This window comes from Camelina sativa, chromosome 5 (genome assembly GCF_030686135.1).
Source record: "Camelina sativa cultivar CO46 ecotype springtype chromosome 5, ASM3068613v1".
NCBI classification, from domain to species: Eukaryota; Viridiplantae; Streptophyta; class Magnoliopsida; order Brassicales; family Brassicaceae; genus Camelina; species Camelina sativa.
Window position 1 is genome coordinate 19,759,335 of NC_141884.1, and position 20,753 is coordinate 19,780,087.

General features: G+C 42.5%; 1 pseudogene across 1 annotated transcript; it reads right to left on the bottom strand.

The window, feature by feature from the left end:
• On the bottom strand, positions 1-1,808 carry LOC104787008 (alkane hydroxylase MAH1 pseudogene; annotated as a pseudogene). The gene has a single exon (XR_015557215.1). The product of XR_015557215.1 is annotated as an alkane hydroxylase MAH1 pseudogene (transcript).
• Between the last annotated feature and the right edge of the window lie 18,945 nt (positions 1,809-20,753).

Below are 20,753 nucleotides of genomic sequence, written 5' to 3' on the forward strand. Positions count from 1 at the left end.
AACATTACAACTTCTAGTTTTTATTATATTATCTTGATTAAATTCCATAAAAGTTGTGATCGCTTACAACACCATAGGCCACGTTTTAATAAAGAAAGCTGTATAATTGAAAAACAATATTTATTGGAGAGTTACCTCAATCCAAACTATTATTGTAGGCAAACCCAAAAATCAAGCGAAACATATAAGAGGATAGTAATAGTTAGGCATAGAAGCCAAGCGAGCATCAAAATCATGTATTCTTACTGACCGTGACTTTAAGACCATGCTTCATACTAAGAATCATAGAGGCACCTTGTTCGATCTTTTGACCTTCAACGATTTTAAATTCGTAGTTTCGTATGATGTTCACAGCTACTATCTTCATCTGCGAGAGAGCCAAATTCTTACCCAAGCAAGTTCTTGGACCGGAATTAAATGCAAGGAACTTGTATGAAGGTTCTTGTCTTAGCCTTCCTTTGTCTGAAATCCACCTCTCTGGTTTGAAATCTGATGCGTCTTCTCCCCATACAGATCTCATTCTTCCCAGCGCGTAAACAGAGATTATAATCTTTGAATTGGCTTCAACTTTGTGTCCGCTTGGAAGCACATCGGACTTCGCGGGTGACTTATGATTAAATGGAACTGGTGGGTAGAGTCGTAAAGTTTCAGACAAGACAGCATGTAGATATACGAGCTTCTCTAGATCTGCAGGATCATACTTTGTGTTGATCTCGTCTCGGATCTTGGCCATAACTTGGGGATGCATAGAAAGAAGCCAGAAGAACCGAGTGAGAGCTGCGCTTGTAGTGTCTCTTCCTGCTGCCAATAGACTAAAAACAACATCTCTTATAAACATATCATTTTTCGGTTTCAAGAGCTTATATTTGGTAGTGTCCACATTAATATAATATGTTAACACGTCCATTGATGTCTCTCTTTCCCCACTAATTATCTCTTCTCGTCTTGAAGATATGATCTTCGCAAGCATTTTATCGACAGCGGCCATCGTAACTTTCATCTTCCTCTCAAGACCAATCCCAAACCATCTTTGAAGCTTCCACAAAATCACAGGTTTGAGATGTCTATAGAAGACCACTTCTTGACCGAGATCTACAGCTTCAGGAAACTCAACTTCGGGCGTTTCAGTGGATAGAGTCATTGGATCATAACCATTAATTAAAATTGAGAAAATGTCAAACATATATCTCTGGAACACATCTTGTAAGTCTAAGGTGATGTTTTCCTCAACAGCTTTATCAAGAAAAGGAAACAGATCCTTCTTCAACTTTCTTATATTGCTACTCACCGCGAGCTCAAGAAAATCTTTATTGTGAAAAAGGGTGTGATTTGACTTCCTCAGATCCTCCCACAACTCCGAATCAGCGGCTAAAATTCCATCTCCCAAAGCATCAAAGATCTTCTTGAATCCAGGTCCTTTAGGGTAATTCTGAAAGTTTGAACTTAGTATGTGATGGATGTTCCTTGGATCAGCCGTGAGTAAGAAATCTATTCCAGTAAACCAGGGTCCTTTGACAGCAAAGTTCAGATTGTTAGCCTCAAGGCCCTTAACCATCAAATCATATATTCGATGGATTTGGATGAGCCAACGTGGAACCATCCGGCGGCCGCGGAAAGGCCATTTCTTGAACAAAGGGCTTCCGTGAGATTTCTTGTAGAGGAAGAAACATTGGAATACAAAGAAAAAAGGGAATGATACGATGAAGACTTTCAGTAAGAAGCTTAAGATCATCATTCTAGAACAAAGGATTTCTTGAACAATGTATCTATATAACCTTTTTTTGTGCAAATGTATCTATATAACCTTTATAGATAAAAAAAATCTCTATACTTGCCTGATTCAACAAAACACACGTCGTGTTGTAATTTGTATTAATATTGATGTTGACAATGAAGTGAATGCGCATAGATGTTGTGTGGTAGGAGTGAGAACAGATTTTTTTTTTTTTTTTTTTTTTTTTTTTTTTTTGTTTGCAGAGACTCATTGTCAAACTCATTTTGGGTTATGTGCTATGCCCCGATTTTGGAAAATCAACTAGAAAATGACGTACACGTTGTTATATACTTCCTTTGTTTGGAAAAAATGTTATTTTGAATTTTTTTTTTGTTATAAAAATATTGCCATTTTACATTTTCAATGCAGTTTTTAAAGTTAAATTTTTAATTTCTATTTTTAAATTAATTAGAAAGAGATTTTTTTATAGTGTATTTTTAAAAGATAAAATCAAAATTTATATAACTTCTTAATTTATGTGCATTATTGTTGGTACCGCAGTTAGTCACCTCGCTCCAGAGGGTACGCCCAAAGAGAAACAGCTGGGATCGGAAGCACATAGAGGACCCAGCCCATTGGATCAAAGGGGCCCGAAAAAGAAGAGCGGGCTGGTGCTACATTGAGTTCGCTAACCGAGTCCGCAGCTTGGAATGTGTGGTCAAAGATTCCGTTGAGCTGTCAATAATGTATAGAGAGCGTGATTTGCGGAGTAAAATTGATCGTATTAATTACACCGTTGTACTATAAATAAGGAAAGAAAATAATATTGTAGCCCTGAACATTTTTCGGAGAGGAATAATATACAACTTTCATTTGATAGCAAAAGATTCATTATATCAAGCTCGGAACTGTCACGGTAGTAAACTCCTCCGTCCATGAAACCACTCCGGAGAGAGGCATTCACTCTCGGGTCTCACATTTGGCGCTAGAAGGAGGGGAGTTATCACTTATCACCTATACACTCAATAGTTCTGACGTTTTTCCCAGATCTACGCCGTGCAACGTCGCTATGGCCCACAAATCTTCCAACCAGGTAACTTTGGAATCAATCCAAAAACTTTTGCAGGATTAAGCGGAGAAATCTGACCGTCAGAAAGCGGCTGCCGCCATCGTGTCTGAGCGGTTTGACAGCTTGGAAGGATAAGTCTCTACTGTCTAGAGACAATCACCAGCTCGGTTGCCGATCTTTTGGCTTCTCACCGCGCGTATGTCGATCGAGTTGATCTCCTTTCTTCTGAACAAAACCTGCGGCGACGTACTCTAGACTTCGCTGACATCATTCTGTCGTTCACTCCGCAGCAAGCAACAGCCGCGTCGACTCCAGGGAACGACTTCCCACCTCAGACTACTTCTCAGCTGGCACCACCGCTGACCGGGGACACCCACACTTTGGTACAAATCGAAGTCGCCGGCTCTTCAGCAGTCCTAGTTCGGATTCCCCCCCCCCCTGTGGGAGGAAGTGGCTCTCAAGAAAGCCTCACTCCGGGTTTCTCTTCCAACCCCGAGTTCCATCAGATGAAGGACGAGATCCGAGACATACGATCTAGGGTACGAAGTGCAACCACTTCAGCACCGGATATTTCTCGAGTAATCGAGGAATCGAAGCGAACTCCTTTCTCAGTTCAGATAGCCAGAGTCCGCATTAAGGACACAGGAAAGATAAAGTTTACGAGCTACGAGGGAAAAGGAGATCCGATAATTCAATTCAAAACCTTCCTGCTCATGGCCAGTCGAGTGGACCTCGAGCCTCACAAAGCTGTTGTTGGATACTGTATGCTGGTCGCAAAAACTTTTTGCGGACCCGCTTTGCTTTGGTTTGCGTCTTTAGCAGCTCGCTCCATTAACAACTTTACGGAGCTGTCAACCCCTTTTATCAAGCGATACTCAAGCTTAATCAAAACAGCAATAACAAATGCCCAACTCTGGAACCTGAACCAAGCCGGTGGGGAGTCACTTCGCTCATATATTACAAAATTCAAAGAAATTCAAGTCCAGATTCCGGGACTTTCAGATTCAACTGCCTTGGCCGCTCTGAAGAACGGTCTCTGGCACGAATCTCGCTTCTGTGAAAATTTGACTATAAGCCAATTCGCTACCATCCAGGATGCTTTACACCATGCTTCGAACTGGATAGTCACAGAGGAAGAGAAAGCGACTGCAGCCCAAAAACATAAAGCTACGTCCAAACCTTGGTTCGAGGTACCCGTCAAGAAGATGACTTCTCCAACTCTGAAGTCCGGACTCGGAACCTTTGCAGTAGAAAAGTCTCCGCAGAAAGGTTCACCTAGGAGTTCACCATCCAAGCCATCATTCTCACCACGTTCCAAGAGCGGAGTGCTCCCAAGTAACAAATGGATTCGGGATGAAAACGCTTACTGCAAACTGCACAAGAACAACGGCACTCAACTCGGGACTGTAAGAAATTAATGCACCTACTTGCTGAGAAATTTGTATCCGGCGAGATGCCAAGTGTGTCTATCGATGAGCTCGACCAAAAAACAGTGTCCGAGAACGAAGACGATGAGCCACCGTAAAAAAAGCCGAGGCAAGCAGACAGTGAAGCAGGTCCCAAGAAAAGGATAGACGTCATCATGGGTGGATCGCGTTTATTTTGTAACTCGATAATAGCGATCAAAGATCATCAACGGAAACTCACGAACACAGGACCTAAGCGAGTAAAGCTTACTGCGAGTGACCTGCCCGAAGTCACCTTTTTGGAGAAAGAGACGGAGGATCTGGATTCATCACACGATGACGCCCTGGTTATAACACTTGACGTTGCGAACCATGAGGTATACTGGATTTTGATAGATACTGGTAGACCTAATTTTCTTGGAGACTCTCACCAGAATGGGCATCAGAAGAGAGCACATCGTTGGTCCCCCCTCAAACCTAGTTTTGTTTACAAGCAAAACGTCGATGTCTCTAGGGACTATTACTTTACCAGTTTCCACTCAAGGCGTGGTCAAAATGGTGGAGTTCACAGTCTTTGACCGACCTGCGACCTACAATGCGATAATGGGGACACCATGGTTGTTCCAAATGAAGGTGGTCCCGTCGACGTACCATCAGTGCGTCAAATTCCCAACTCTGAAAGGAGTTTGGGAAAGTCTAGGAAGCCAAAGGGTAGCGAGGAGCTGCTATCTCATAGTTCATAAGCTGTTGATCCAATAGCAACCACAGCTCGAGGTCGCGAAGAACCCAGTTCAGAGACAGCTTAAAAGCAACCTCACTGAAGACATATTCGTTAACGCGAAGTTCCCGGACCAGGAAATCAAGATAGGAGCTGGTTTGGGAAGCGACCTCCAAACCAACTTGATTTCCATCCTCAAGGAAAACATAAAAATCTTCGCATGGTCTGTTGATGAAATACCCGGGATTAGTCCAGAAATCATCTCGCACGAGTTGAATGTGGACCCGACATTTAGGCCAGTAAAGTAGAAGCGACGGAAGCTCGACCCTGAACATGCCGAGATCGTCAATAAAGAAGTGGATCGCCTACTCAGTGCTGGTCAGATCCGCAAAGTTAACTATCCAGAGTGGCTTGCAAATATTGTAGTTGTGAAAAGGAAAAACGGGAAGTCACGAGTTTACGTTGACCTCACCGACCTAAATAAAGCATGCCCTAAGGACAGTTTTCCGCTTCTGCACATCGACAGATTAGTCGATTCAACCTCGGGACACGAACTGATGTTTTTCATGGATGCTTTCTCCAGTTATAACCAAATCCTCATGAACCCGGATGATTAGGAGAAGACAATATTCATCACGGATCGCAGAACCTATTGCTATAAAGTGATGCCATTCGGACTGAAAAACGCTGGAGAACCTTACCAACGTTTGGTAGATAAGATGTTCGAGAAGCAGCTCGGAAAAACCATGGAAGTATACATCAACGATATGTTGGTAAAATCCATGGAGGCGAGCTCGCACCTTGCTGATTTGAAGACTTGCTTCGAAATTTTAAATCAATTTGGGATGAAGCTCAATCCCACGAAATGTACGTTCGTAGTTACGTCAGGAGAATTCTTGGGATACATCGTAATAGAGCAAGGTATCAAAGCAAACTCGAGGCAGATCAATGCATTCTTATCCATGGGTTCCCCCAAGACCTTGAGAGAAGTACTTAACCGCTTCATTTCCCAATCTACGGATAACTGCCTTCCTTTCACCAGTTGCTGAAAAAGGAGGGAAGCAGTTCGCATGGAATGAAAAATGCGACGAAGCTTTTACTCAGCTTAAAACATATTTATCCGAACCACCAGTCCTGGTAAAGGCTGAGCTCAGAGAACCACTGTTCATGTATGTAGCTGTCTGGGAGACTGCAATAAGCGGAGTTTTAGTTCGGGAAGAAAGGGGAGAGCAGAGGCCAAGCTCCTATGTCAGCAAGTCTTTCACGGGAGCTGAATCTAGGTACCCAATGATGAAGAAATTTCCCTTGGCAGTAGTAACCTAGGCAAGGAAATTGCGACCCTACTTCCAGTCTCACTCAATTGTCGTCCTAACAACGCAACCACTTCGAACAGTGCTCCACAGTCCAAGCCGATCCGGCAGATTAGCAAAATGGTCAGTCAAGCTAAGAGAGTACGACATTGAGTTCCAAACTCGAACTGGTGCTAAGGCACAAGTACTAGCAGACTTCCTCATAGAACTCCCACTCGCTAGTACGATTGAAAATAATATCGAGGTTCCATGGACTCTACATGTGGACGGTGCATCTTCAAAGATGGGTGCGGGAACCGGAGTTCGCCTTGCCTCTCCTACCGGTGAAGTGATCAAACAATCGTTTTGCCTAGGTTTCAGTGCGTCAAATAATGAAGCTGAATACGAATCCTTTCTGGCTGGACTTCGTCTCGCCATAGGAACCGGTGTCCAAAAGCTCAGGGATTTCTGTGATTTGCAGTTGGTCGCCAACCAATTTCTGGGAGAGTACGAGACTAAGGACGGCACATGGAAGCCTATTTAGCAGCAGCTCGGGAATTAGGAGCCAAATTCGGCGATTTCAAAATCACGAAGATCCCGCGAGGTGAAAACTCCTCTGCAGATGCCATAGCATCACTAGCGTCGACCTCGTACCCCACAATGACACGAATTATCCTAGTTGAGGTCATCGAGTATCCAGGCATACGGTTAGAGAGCCCGCATGTGGTAACCCGGGCGATAAGGAAAAAGATAGTAGCTGAGGAGGCAGCTTGTGATCTCTCACTCAAGGCAGCTTCGCCACCCAGTGTGGTAACACCCAAAATCACTCATCAGCTTCCAAACAAACAAGAAACCAACACATAGGTCTGTACGCCGGAAAAGCCCAGCTCATCGAACTCCGACATAACTATTCTTCGACATCAACCTCCGAGAAAAAAGGCCACTGACAATTGGGGGGCAGGAGACTGGCAGAGCCCAATCTTGGCTTACCGGGATAAGGGTGATGTAATGCCCCTGAACCGTCCTATGACCATGCAGGCCAACGGACAGCCATGGAACGCCACTATGGGAACTGTACCGAGGTGGTCCAGTCGCGGGATGGAAGCTGCAGACTTCCCGATCGGTCCTCCCTAGCACAATTCCACCCGCAACCGAGACTACTTAGGCTTTGCAACCCTTGCGGCCTGGTGCGTTGTGTTGGCCCGGACAAGGCTGGAACCAAACGAAACCACACAACTTAAAATAAAAATAACTTTCACTTTATTTACTTAAACGAAAATACGTTCATAAAACATTAACAACATTTTTGGTACCAGGCCTAGAGCCAAAACATGATAATTTAATTTTACAACAAAAAGACAACATCTTGCAAAGGCAACGCAACTTTACACCGGCTGGCCTAACGTCCTGTGCTCCCCGCTAAGGCTTTTCCCCACTAAAAATTACCTACAATACAAAATATGGAGTCTTGAGTGCTAACACTCAGTGAGTTCGGAAACCTAACAAGAAACCAAAACCCAACCCCAACCCCAACAAGCAACACACAACATGCAAGCTAAACAGACAACAACTACATGCAACACTCAATGTAACATGCAAGCTAAATGCAAGAAAAAGAAGCAATAAAATATGCAAGTTAGTCAAGCAATCTCCAAGTATACTATCAAAGTATACGCATGCGGAAGCTAACAACTCTTCTTCGTCTTCAAGGGCCCTTACTCCTTCGCTTTTACGCCTCAATGCTTCATCACTTTCCCCACACCCGTGAACACCTATACTCACAGCCACAAAGGCACGCGAGCATAGAACATCACATGCGAGTTCCTCTCAACAGGCGATCTCGACTACACCGTTGTGTAGTACTCGGCCATAGGCTGCAATCCCGTCTCTCCGAGTCTTCGTAATCCGCACCGATTACGGTCTCTGGGAAAGTCTTCACCTGCACAACCTCAACACACAACCAAACAAACCTGCAAGGCACACAAGCTACATGCAAGCTACAAACAACAACATGCAATGCACACAAGCAAACATGCAACAACTACACTAACATGCAATGCACCCAAGCAAACATGCAATCATAAACAAGCAACATGCAAGCCTTAGTAACTAGAGAAATATCTAGAAACTAAGCACTAGACACAACCTCACACCAACATGCAAATAAGTAAAGAAAATGAGACTTAACTTCCTAGAACTCGATCTAGAAAGAAAAAAACGAATCTACCCAATAACCCAACGAAAATGCTTAGATTTCACCCATAAATCCTAAGCGAAGACAACCTAAAACCCCACCTATCATGTGCCATATCACATGCATCGAAACTCACCTGGCTTGGCTGAGAAGAACAAGATCTAATCAGACTTCTAGCAGGGACTAGACGCAAACAGCTCCTACAGCAGCACTTCGCTACACACTCGCGGAAAGAGAGAACTCGAAGGAAGAACTTTCTCTCGCTCACTCTCTAAATCTCTCCCTCTCTAACTCTTTCTCTTTTGCTCTAAGGAAAGAAGGATGAACGAAAATGGCTTCTAAGGACCCTAAGGCACTTATTTATAGTGAAGTGTGAGTGCTTTGGGCGGTTTGGGGAGCCAATACATGGCGAGCAAGTGCTTTCTTTTCTCCTTGGCCACTTTGATTCCACTAACTCTTCCTTGATTTCTTTAATCTTCCCCTAACTCCACTTTGAATTGTTTAATCCTCCACTAACTGTACTTTCTCCACTTGATTTAAATATTCTCCACTAAGCTCCAGTTAGATTTAAATATTCTCCACTGAGCTCCACTTAGAATTATTTAATCTTCAATTCTTGGAATCTCTTTCTTGACTAATTCTTGGTAAAACAAGAATGTCTCGTTTCCCGAATTACTTGTTGGGTCGATTAGCGGCTCTTGATCGATCGTTGGTCGTCTTTCGGCAATTCTCGGACAGCTTTGGACAACTCTCGGTCTTTCGGTCGACACGGACGATGCATCTCGGATATCTCGGGCGTCTCGACAACTCTCAGACATTTTTCGATCTGATGAAAATTTCTCGGACTTCTTTTCAGCAATTCTTCTAATCTCCTTGCTGGCTTCCTTTCTTGGTCCTTTGGCCTTGAGTTTTTATTTTGAAATTTTACCCCTTGGTGAGGGTCACTACATTCTCCCCCTCCTTATAGGAATTCGTCCCTGAATTCCCCTTGAACTCCTCTGGTCCTCCTTCAAATGCGTCTTGCTTCAATTCTCTTCTTCTCCTTCATGCGCTTGATCTTGGCCAAATCTCTCGAACACGAAATTGCTTTTAGCCACCACTCCAACTTGCTCCACCCAACTCAACACTTCCACTACCAGGCTAGGAAAAGGGTTTAACCTAGAACACTAAGGTTCTATCACTAAGGGTTCTCTAACAACACTTAGCTAAAAGGCTTCCTGCACACAACAACTAGGACTTGCACCACAAAATGCTTCCACAAGCCTAGACAACTAACACACAACAGGACAACAAACACGCAAACACACAAACACACAAGCACACAAACACACAAAGAGGGAGTTAGCACCCATACTTACCTTCCCGGCGACCACACAGTCATGAAGGTTTAAGGGTTAACTACCTAAGGGGAAGGATACACGCGATCCTCTCTCACTTGCCGCTTCACAAGTCGCTCCTCCTCGGGACTGGTCAGTGGGGGACATTCTGCTTCTGGTTCTACTTCTAAGGCATTGATCATCGGACAAGCTGCCATGTAATGGCCACCCTTGCCACAATTGTAACATATGATGTGAGATGGCACTGGGCGATCACTCGTTCCTACCTTTGAGCACTCTCGAAAATAATGGCCCGACTCTCCACATGAGAAACACACAACTCCTTTTCTCCCCAGTTTTGAACTACGCCCTTCCTGGTCGGATCGACTCCTCTTTCGGGTTGAACTACCACTTGGCATCATCTTCGTCTTGCCCTTCTCTTGGTCTTTTCGCATGGCTTCCTTCTCCTTTTCTATGTGCTCCTCCACGTTCACAGCTCTCTCAGCCAACTTGTCAATTCGTTGGTAAGTGACAGACATGAGCCTACTCTGGATATCTGGTCGTAGCGCATGTAAAAAGTGGCGTGCCATACTTGCTTCATCGTCTCGTCCTCGGTACACATACTTTCGCAGTCGAGCAAAGATTGACTCTAGCTCTGGAACGCTCTTCTCGCCTTGCTCTAAGTTTATAAACTCATTCTCCAATCTGTCTCTGGCCTCCGGTGGAAAATACTTTCCTTCGAACTCCTTTCGAAACTCTTCCCATGTTGGATCTCTATGACCGTAGTGTCTCTTCACACCGATCCACCAATCACTAGCGTCATCTTTCAAGTAGTGCACTGCAACATCTTTCTTATAGTCCTCTTGACATCGGATTACCTCAAAATTCCTCTCCATGCTTCGCAACCAATTATCTGCTTGAAACGTGTTTGATCCTCCTCTGAAATACTTGGTTCCCAAACTTCTCATAGTCTCCACAATCTTTACAAAGCTCGGAGCCTGTTGTTGTCGCATGAGTGCTGTCCACTCTAGGATTGCAGCTTGCATAAGATCTCTTGGTCCACTCTCTTAACCTCTTGGCTCTTCGCGCGCATTCATTTGTCTTGGCTCCTCGGGTGCACTCCTTTGTCTCAGCTCCATTGGTACACTCCTTTGTCTCGGTTCTTCTGGTACACTCCTTTGTCTCGGCTCCACTGGTACACTCCTTTGTCTCGGCTCTTCAGGGACATTTGTTTTCCTTGGCGGCACACTCCTTGGCTCATATGTATGAGAACTCACACCACGTCCGTACAACCTTGTCCGTATAACACATTCAATGGGCCGTCCGTACAGATGAGAGATGAAGTGAGTCCAGCCCTTGAAGTCAAACACGAGTAAAGCCCTTGAAGAAGAAGACTTAAGTCTCACCAAAATATCTAGATCCTTCCTCTCTTAGCCGTTGGAGATCTCGAGCAAGTGGGCGCCTAGAAGAGTCACATGTGGACTTAAGGAAGGAAGGTCACTATCAAGCTATGTAAATCGTGTATAGGATCTTGTAGGAATATGCTTATTCCCTTGTCTATAATTAGGGTGTAACTAGGATTCATTTTAAGTAAGAAGTTCTTTTCTTCTTCTACACTTTTATCTCTTACACTCTCTCTCGATCACACTCAAACTCTCTTCTTTTACACACTCGATCATCTTACTCTCTTTGTTTCTAAACTTACATGGTATCAGAGCCTCATTGTTCCTAGTTACAAATCCTTCACTCTTCACAAACTTTCGCTCTTTCTTTTATCTTCGTTTTCATTGTAATCTCAAAACTCGATTCTCTTTATCCGTTGGGTAATACTATTGACCGGCGGACAAAACTCCATGGAAGGCACCAAGACCTTGATTGTTCCAGTTACTCTCAAAGGAGAAAACTACTTGTTGTGGGCAAGGACCACGAACAATATGCGGCCGAGGGCTTTGGACCCATATTACCACGAGTGAGGCTCCCAAGGAAGAGCCTACCAAAGACGGCAAAGAAGTGGTCACAAGTGGTGAAGACAAATGGTTTCAAGAAGACCAAAGTGTGCTTGCTATCATACAAAACTCTCTTGACGCTCCAATACTCGAAGCCTACTCATATTGCGAGACTGCTAAGGATATATGGGACACATTACAAAATGTGTTCGGTAACACCACAAATTTAAACCGAGTCTTTGAGATCAAGAGGTACATTAACAACCTAAGCTAAGAAGACATGGAGTTCACCAAACTATTTGGGAAGTTTCGGTCTCTTTGGGCTGAGCTTGAGATGCTTTGACCGGCTATCCTTGATCCGGCCATCTTGAACGAGAGGCGTGAGCAAGACAAGGTGTTCGGCCTCCTTCTCACACTGAATCCATCCTACAACGACCTCATCAAGCATATCTTGAGGTCGGACAAGCTTCCTAGCCTAGAGGACGTGTGTAGCCAGATTCAAAAGGAGCACGGCTCCATGGGGCTGTTTGGAAGCAAGAGGGAGCTTGTAACCGCTAACAAGGCTGAAGTAGCGACCGCAAACAAGGGCTACTATCTATTGAGATGAACACATACGACCAACCCTTAGTATATGTCATTTATATTGTTTTGTATAGTATTAGGACTTTCCTTATTTGATCCTCTTGTATACATATAAATAGAATGTAACCTAGGTTAATATTCTTCAAGGAATGAGAAACACTCCTTCTCTTATTCTAATATCGCCGTCTCTCTATTCTCTCCCTAGACTCTAAATCTCACGTCTTCCTCTTCTCGAATTCTCACTCATTCTCTTTACTCTCACTCGTGATTCAGTCTTACATGGTATCAGAGCGGTAACGCTCCTATTCTACAAAATCTCAGTCTGTTTTATTCCGCAAACAAATTCAGTTCGAAAAGCCTCTCATGGATCTCAACAAAACCCCAATCATTCCGGTCACACTCAAGGGTGGAAACTACTTGCTTTGGGCAAGGACTACAAAGACAGCGTTGTGTGGTCGTGGGCTTTGGAAGCACATTGAGAAGAATGAAGCTACAAAGGAGATCACGACTACAGAAGAAGGAAAGGAGATCGTGGCTTGTGATGGTGACAAATGGTTCCAAGAGAATCAAAGTGTCTTGGCTTTCATCCAAAACTCCTTGGATGCTCCGATCCTTGAGTCATACTCTTACTGTGAGACGGCTAAGGATCTTTGGGATACATTGAAAAATGTATTTGGAAATGTCTCAAACCTCAGCCGTGTGTTTGAGGTAAAGAGAGCCATCAACAACCTTAATCAAGAAAAGATGGAGTTCACCAAACATTTTGGGAAATTCAGATCTCTTTGGGCAGAGTTAGAGATGTTGAGGCCTAACTCAGTGGATCCAACAGTCCTAAACGAACGTCGTGAGCAAGATAAAGTGTTTGGTCTTCTCTTGACGTTAAACTCATCATACAATGATCTCATCAAGCACATCCTCCAGTCAGATAAACTCCCAAGTCTCGATGATGTGTGCAATCAAATTCAAAAGGAGCATGGCTCAATTGGTCTGTTTGGAGCTAAAAGAGAGCTTATCACCGCTAACAAAGAGAGGTGGCTGTAGCGAACAAGGGGTACTACAAAAGTGATGGGAAGAACCGTGTCATATGTGACCATTGTAAGAAGCCAGGTCATTTCAAGGATAAATGCTGGAATCTTCATCCTCACCTCCGACCAAGAAATGTCAACCCAAGAGCAAACCAAGCATGTGGACATGGTGAAGGTCAAGCTCAAGTAACAACTTACGCCATTGAAGGTAATGGAGCAGCACTAGCAGCCTCCTCGGAGCTGGTGAGGAGATCCAACCTCGATGCTCTCATAAAGGCTCTAAAAGAGTCTTCGGGTAGCGCTTATCTCACCCTTAATGCTATAAAACCTCTTATTGTGGATTCTGGAGCTTCTCACCATATGATTAGTGACTCTAAACTAATTAGTGATATCAAACCAACTTTAGGGAATGTGATCATAGCAAATGGAGATAAGATACCAATTAAGATTGTTGGAAATTTAAACCTGTTTGATAGAACAACTAAAGCGTTTTATATGCCTAGTTTCACATCAAATTTGTTATCTGTTAAGAAGGTGACTAATGATCTTAACTGTTATGCAATCTTTGGTCCTAATGATGTGTATTTTCAGGATATTGACACAAGTAGAGTTCTTGGCAAAGGAAGCACTAAAGATGATCTTTATGTGCTTGAGGATTCGAATCTCACTACTGCTTTATCTTCTTGTTTTAAGTCAATAATCGATGAGACAAATGGTTCAATTTGGCATGCTAGACTTGGTCATCCACATTTTCGTGCATTGCAACTAGCTCTACCTAGTTTTTCTTTTAAAAATAATGAATGTGAAGCTTGCATTCTTGGTAAACATTGCAAAACAGTTTTTCCCAACTCTTCTACTATGTATGAGCATTGTTTTGATTTAATTCACTCTGATGTGTGGACATCTCCATGCTTGTCTGGTGAAAATCAGAAATATTTTGTTACTTTCATTGATGAAAAATCGAAATATACTTGGTTAACCTTGCTTCCATCTAAAGATAGAGTTCCTGAGGCTTTTCTAAACTTTCAGAATTATGTGACTAACCAATTTAATGCCAAGATAAAGATTTTGAGATCAGATAATGGTGGGGAGTACACAAGTCATATGTTTAAACAACATCTAGCCAAACATGGGATTGTACACCAAACAAGTTGTCCTTACACGCCACAACAAAATGGTGTAGCTGAAAGGAAGAATAAACATCTTATGGAGGTTGCCTGGTCCATGATGTTCCACTCAAATGTACCAAAGAAGTTCTGGGGAGATGCAGTTGTTACAGCTTGCTATCTAATCAATCGAACTCCAACAAAAATACTGGGTGATATCTCTCCATTTGAAGTACTTAACAAAATTAAACCTTCTATTAATCACTTATGTGTGTTTGGCTGCATATGTTATGTTTTAAAACCAGGTGAACAATGTGATAAACTCGATGCTAAGAGTGTCAAGAGCATGTTCATTGGATATTCAACCACACAGAAGGGATATAAATGCTATGAACCAGAAGCTAGAAGAGTCTTGGTGTCAAGGGATGTAAAATTCTTAGAATCCAAGGGGTTCTATGATGAAAAGAATTAGGAAGACTTGAAAGATCTCTCCTGTTCCCAATCTGACAAAGCCAACAATCTTCGAATTCTACTAGAGAGGCTTGGAGTTACAAATAATCAACCTTCACTATCACCTTCAGTCAACATACCACCAATTGTATTTAACAAGGAATCGACTGAGCTGCAGCATCCGGACTTGACAAATGAAGACGTGAACATTACACCAGTAGAACCTGCTCGACAACATCAAGCTGAGGATGACATTGATAATCATGAGGAAACTCTCAACTCTCTTGGTACTGACAAGAGTCAGGACTCTACATCAGCTGATGATCTTACCTCCGAAGGAGAAGAAGCTGAAATAGAAGGGGATCAACATCAGGGTGTGGAGACCAATATTATACCCCTCCGTAGAAGTGAACGTCTCAAGAAAACTACTCACGTATACTATAATAGTCAGGCCGTGGCTCACCCTATACAAGCAGTCTGCACTCTTGCACACCTTCCTATCGAACATCAAGTCTTTCTTACTCAAATAGATCAACATTGGATCCCACAGAGTTATGAGGAAGCTAAGGAACACAAAGTTTGGAGGGATGCTGTGGGAGATGAAACTAATGCTATGGTAAAGAATCATACATGGGATGAAGCTGAATTGCCGAAGGGGAAGAAAGCCGTGACATCTCGGCGGATATTTACTATCAAGTACAAGAGTGATGGGGGGATAGAAAGATATAAAGCCAGGCTTGTAGCTAGAGGATTCACCCAAACCTATGGAGTAGACTACCTTGAGACATTCGCACCAGTTGCCAAACTCCACACGGTAAGAGTAGTTCTTTCACTAGCTGGTAACCTCTCTTGGGATTTCTGGCAGATGGATGTGAAGAATGCATTTCTACAAGGAGAACTCACAGAAGAGATGTACATGAGACCACCGCCGGGCCTTGAAGACACTATCGGACCTAGAAAGGTGTTCAAGCTCAGGAAAGCTATCTACGGTCTAAAACAATCACCAAGGGCTTGGTATCACAAACTAAGCTCAACACTTCTTGATAAAGGCTTTAGTGTTGGGATTTCAAGAGACAAAGCTCTTGACAAAGGAGAAACAACCCCAACGGTTAAATCTCCTTAAACCCACAACAAAAATAACTCGATCTCAAGGGGAAGCAGAGGTCATCAACTTGTGATGAACTCCTCATAAAGCAGCTTGATAGAACCCAAATACTAGAGAGTAAACGATTCTAACAAGGCTACAGCACTAGTTTGAGACTTATCCTCTTCTAGTAACACAACACTCAGATTTGTGTACTTAGGAGAAAGGGGATTAAGAATCAGTAATCTAGGCTATATAATACAGTAAATAAGAAGAGTTTGGGTGAGATTTGAGAAGAGAATAGGCTGCCTTAAGGGCAGCCTCTAACCGTTATTCCTAAGCACTCTACATTGAATATGTGAACTTAAACACTAGTGTAGAGGAGAGAAACGAAAATAACTTCTCTTATTGAATTGGTTGCATAGGAGATCAATTACACAGCTTAATATACGAATTCAAAGTGCATATAGCCGTTAGAGAGGAAATGAGAGCTGAAAGGGACATTCTCGAGTTGGTGCATAGTGAAAGCGACTCTTCTTTCCCTTTGTTGACTCGCTATGCTTCACCAACCAAGGACACACGTGATTCTTCCTTCCCTTCCTTTCCTTGTGAGATATTTAACTTCTTCTAGATCCTTCTTCCTTATGGGCCTCTTTCTTATAAGGCCTTTGCTACACAACTCTTCTCACATTGCACTCACGGCCTTACCGGCCGCTTCTCTTCTTCTTCCACAGCTCGGCCTTACCGGCCTCTCTCTCTTTTCCTTCTTATATTCTAATACTCCCCCGCACGCTTGATCGTCGGGACACCATGAGGACCAAAGATCAAGAGTGGACTCGTGTCGACTACCTCATTAAAAACCTTAACAAAGAAAACCACTTGGGATAAAACTTTGTTAAGGGAAAAAGAGTATAGCCTTCACTGTCCTTGATGTCGCAATGATCTTGGTTTGTAAAGAACCAGCTCTCTTCTCTTCATGTCTTTAAACCGCTACACTTCCTTAGCCCTTTAACACACTTCTTATGATCTCCAATCTTGCACTTTTCGAATTTCTTTGAGGCTCTCATAGTCTCCTTTACCCTTTAAACAAGTGATAAAGAAGAAAGTATAAGTGTATGCTATGAGGAATATCAAAGAAAATTTTAAAATGTGACAATTTAAGAAAACATATGAAAGAGTAAAGACTATTAATGGAGCTAAGATAATGAATTTAAGAAGAAAATTTAAAGGGAGTAGAGTTTAGAGCACAGCCTTTTTGGTGTCTTTGATGGAAAAGAGAGAGTTGATCTTTGTTGCGGTTTGAACTCTCTTCTTGAGACCGCTTCTTTAAACATGGTTTAACCATTTTCGAGCCTAGAAACCTTGTACACCAACGACCTTAAAGTCTTGTGCACATCCAATCTTTGACACTTATCAAACGTGAGATTGATTCAACATTTCGCACCAGCTTTCTTCTCCCCTTGATCATCTACCATAGACCATCCCTCTTGAACAACTTCTTGAGTTCGCCGGCTGGACTTCCTCTTGGTGTTGCCTTGAGTTTTGACTTGGTTAGAATGGTTCTAAGAGGACATCATTCGCCTAAGAGGACATCATTTCTGGTTGTGAATGGTTCTAACTCCCCCGTAAGCTTTTAGTGCCTTCATTTGTATCCAGCTCTCAATCGTTTACACTACCACACATGCTTTGGAGCTGATTCATCACCTTCCACCAGCTCTCTCCACTAGAACTTCCACCATAGCTTTATCTCTCTTGGTCAGCCTGAAATAGATTCACCTCGCTCAAAAGAGTCTTCTGCTCTCCTCGGGTGAATCTTACCGCCGGAGTTTAATACCCAAAGCTTTATCTCTCTCGGTCAGCTTAAAATAGGTTACCTAGCTCAAAAGAGTCCTCAACTCTCCTCGGGTAAACCTTACCGCCAGAGTTTATTACTATGGTGGTCTTATCTGCGGACTATGAAACTTGATGGCCATTGGTTCTAACTCCAAGCATTGAGATGTGCCAACAACCTCACCATCTTTAAAATAATGAACCTGTTTAAGATTAAGATAGATTCTAAACAAGAGATGGTGAGTGATTAGAGAATAGAGTATATTACTGAAAATAATAAGAGAATTTAGAGAATAAGTAACCAAGAATTAGTAACCAGAGAATATAACATATTAAAGAGAATGAGCGAGAGTAGAACATAAAGAGTATAAGGAGAATAGAGAGTAGAGAATAGAGAGTTTTCTCAAGAGTTCAAATGGACAGAGTTTTGCTCTGTTTTCTTGAGTTTTGCGGAAGCTTTAACAACCAAGAGCATCCAATAGTCTTTGAGAAATTTGGTGCTTTAATGGCTGAAACTTATGGACCATTTGGACAATTAGTTTATCCAACGGTAAAGACATAACTCATGTTAGAATCACCGAAACAGAGTGTTCTCCAAGAGCTTAAGGCCTTAAGAACCACGAAATAACACATGAACAAGTGATTTTCGATGGTTTTAACTGAACAAGACCCACAAAATATCATATTGAAGATGATTTTCGTGGTCAAATGCAAATAAAAAATAAATGAACCTTTGGAACAACCTTTTGTCCATTGGTTACAAAGATGCATCTTTAGAACAGCTTTAATCTAATTGACTAAGCTGAGAGGAGATGCAAAACTAGATCTCTTTCCCTTCCTCAAGCTTGGATTCGGGCATACCAACAAGCCCAGAAACCAAGCTTTTCTCAACATTGAGATGCAAGAGAATCGATTTATCAACAAAGAATTTAAAGGCTTTAAAGAAACTAGGCTAAACGAAATAGCAACTAAGAGAAATAAAAGACTGACTTGAGAACGAGTTTAAAGCACCAAGAACATAACTTGGCTCTGATACCATGTTGGGATTTCAAGAGACAAAGCTCTTGACAAAGGAGAAACAACCCCAACGATTAAATCTCCTTAAACCCACAACAAAAATAACTCGATCTCAAGGGGGAGCAGAGGTCATCAACTTGTGATGAACTCATCATAAAGCAGCTTGATAGAACCCAAATACTAGAGAGTAAACGATTCTAACAAGGCTAAAGCACTAGTTTGAGACTTATCCTCTTCTAGTAACACAACACTCAGATTTGTGTACTTAGGAGAAAGGGGATTAAGAATCAGTAATCTAGGCTATAGAAGACAGTAAATAAGAAGAGTTTGGGTGAGATTTGAGAAGAGAATAGGCTGCCTTAAGGGCAGCCTCTAACCGTTATTCCTAAGCACTCTACATTGAATATGTGAACTTAAACACTAGTGTAGAGGAGAGAAACGAAAATAACTTCTCTTATTGAATTGGTTGCATAGGAGCTCAATTACACAGCTTAATATAGGAATTCAAAGTGCATATAGCCGTTAGAGAGGAAATGAGAGCTGAAAGGGACATTCTCGAGTTGGTGCATAGTGAAAGCGACTCTTCCTTCCCTTAGTTGACTCGCTATGCTTCACCAACCAAGGACACACGTGATTCTTCCTTCCCTTCCTTTCCTTGTGAGATATTTAACTTCTTCTAGATCCTTCTTCCTTATGGGCCTCTTTCTTATAAGGCCTTTGCTACACAACTCTTCTCACATTGCACTCACGGCCTTACCGGCCGCTTCTCTTCTTCTTCCACAGCTCGGTCTTACCGGCCTCTCTCTCTTTTCCTTCTTATATTCTAATATTTAGAAGATCAGAAGCTGATCACACATTGTTCACATATCCAAGCCAAAGAGGTATTATTGTCATTCTCATATATGTTTATGATATTATCATCTCTGGGAATGACAAGGTAGGCATTCAATATACCAAACAGTACCTTAAATCTGTATTTGATATTAAAGATCTTGGAGAACTAAAGTACTTTCTTGGGATAGAAGTATGTCATTCGGAAGAAGGACTCTTCTTATCACAAAGAAAGTACACACTTGATCTTTTGAAAGCTGTAGGGAAGCTTGGAGCAAGACCTGTTGAAACTCCACTCGAAGAAAAATACAAGTCAAACCGTAAGGGGGAGCCTAATGAAGCTCTGTTCGAAGATGTAAAACAGTATCGACGGTTGGTAGGTAAACTCATTTATCTCACCATAACTCGACTTGATATATGTTTTGCTGTGAACCAGGCAAGTCAACATATGCAAAAGCCAACAGTATATCATTGGGAGATGGTGAACCGCATACTCAAGTATCTCAAAGGAGCTCCTGGTCAGGGCATTTGGATGGGATGTAACAAGAATACGGAGCTTGTAGGATATTGTGATGCAGACTATGCTGGAGATCGTGGAGATAGACGCTCAACAACCGGTTACTGTACATTTGTGGGAGGAAACCTTGTTACTTGGAAGAGTAAAAAGCAGAAGGTGGTCTCTCTCTCAAGTGTTGAATCAGAATACAGGGCGATGAGGAAGCTCACAACCGAACTAATGTGGCTCAAAGCTCTCTTGAAGGACCTCGGCATCAACATTCCAAGACCGATCACAATGCATTGTGATAATGAAGCTGCCATTCACATTGCAACCAACTCAGTATTCCATGAAAGGACCAAACACATAGAAGTAGATTGTCACAAAGTCAGGGAACAAGTTCAACTTGGAGTGATTCTACCATGCCACACCGAGAGTTCTGAACAATTGGCAGACATCTTCACCAAAGCTGCAAGTTCAAAGGTTTGTGAGTACATACACTCCAAACTCGGGCTCATGGACCTAACGAAGCCACAAATGAAGACCCTAAACTACTGAACCCATACTCTTTTTCCCTTAAGTTTGTTTTTGTCCCAAATGGGTTTTATACACTAAGTTTTTAATGAGTTGGGTGTTTATAGTTCCAAGCTCAACTGTTTCTCACACGGTTAAGCTTGAGG